A 1,524-nucleotide genomic window follows, 5' to 3' on the forward strand; every position below is an offset into this window, starting at 1 on the left:
CGAGCGGCTGCTCCAAGCCACCCGCCAGGCGGCTGGGCAGGGGTCCGTCTGGCTTCTCGGTGGCTTTCGCCCGGGTCAGAGAGGGGACCCGCGGGGCCGAACAAAGGCGCGGCGGTTTGGAGCGGCCGCTGGCGCACCCTCAGCGGTGTTGGATGGGTTTCGCTCGTCCGTGAGCCGGAGCCCAGCCCGGGCTCGGCAACGAAAGCGGGGAAAAGAAAAAAAGTTGACGAGTGGCTGGCGCCGGCCACTGCCGAAGTGTGGAACCCCCGAAGCGAAGTTTGCCCGGTGGGGCACGGGGGCAGAGAAAGCCGGGGAGACGTGGTGCCGGCGTCGGTCCCACCAAGAATGGAAAGCAAGCCCGTCCAGGCACGGCGAGAGAGAGCCCGGTAAGGGGCAGAGAGAGTTCCCAGCACTGGACCCTCTTCACGGGGGTTCCCCCCCATGGCCAAAGCCGCAGCCCGCGGGGGCACGGCATCTAAGGGAAAAGCCAGCGGTGGTGACTGGCCACTCGTATGCTATGGAGCCCGGCATGGGGGGAGGAGGGCAAGCCGGTGCCCCAGCACGGCTTCCTCCTGGCTCCAGAGGGGCGCCCCGTGATGGAGATGTAACTCGGTGCAGCTTGAGGGAAAATGCAAGCCCACATTTCGGGGAGGCAGAGGTGCCCTGTGAGCTGGTGCGGCCCGGTGCAGCTTGCCCCCCCCCCCCCCCATCTCTGGAGGGCGCCCCGTTTGCTCCTCCGGCGTGTTGCCCGCACGCCGAGCCCCGTGCCTGCTGGCTGCTCCCGAGGGCGGTGGCGGGTGCGCGTGGCTGTGTCTGTCCCAGAAGAGCGAGGCCGTGGGGCCTCCGCTGGCTTCCTTTCCTTCTGTCCTTGTTGATCGATGAGGCCTTTCGGGTCGCGTCGGAAAGGGCCCCCGGCCGGCAGGGCAAGGGCGGTCTTCCTTTCCACTTCGCTTCCCGTCGCGTGTGAGGTGTCGTCCTCGTTCCCCCAGCCCCGAGCGGCTCGAGCGGGGGGGAGCCGTGGCGTTAGCGGCCCGGCGCGTGCCTTGCCGCATCCTCCCCTTTCCACCTCCCCCCCGGCGCTGGGGCAGGGTTCGGGGACCGGTCTACCGCAACCGGCTTTGTGACTGCTGCGTGGCCCCGTGAGTTTTCAGGTGTCCTAAAACGCGTGAGGCGCCGGTGTCGTCCTCGGTTCCGGGTACCCGCGGGTGCCGGCCGCGAGCAGCTGCGTGTGGCGGGGGTTGGCCGAGCCGAGAGTGAGGCGGCGGCGTCGCGAAAGTTAAAAGGGGCTAAAAGCGGCGCCGCGCGTGAGGGCCTCACCTGCCCGGGTGGGGTCCCCGAGGGTTCCTCCCTAAATGAAACCTCTAGCCTGAGAAGGGCGGCTTTGTGGCCCGTACCCCCGCCCGCTGCCGAGCGAGCCGCCCCGGCTCTAAGGTCCTGGCGTGCCGGGGGCGCGCCCCGCTTCCGCGGGTCGCTGTCTCCTCTAGCACGTCCCGGTGCTCCCGTGGCAAGGCGGGGAGAGAGACG

Source organism: Melanerpes formicivorus, unplaced genomic scaffold, assembly GCF_026170545.1.
Source record: "Melanerpes formicivorus ecotype bairdi unplaced genomic scaffold, bMelFor1.0.p_v2 SCAF_755, whole genome shotgun sequence".
Lineage (NCBI taxonomy): Eukaryota > Metazoa > Chordata > Aves > Piciformes > Picidae > Melanerpes > Melanerpes formicivorus.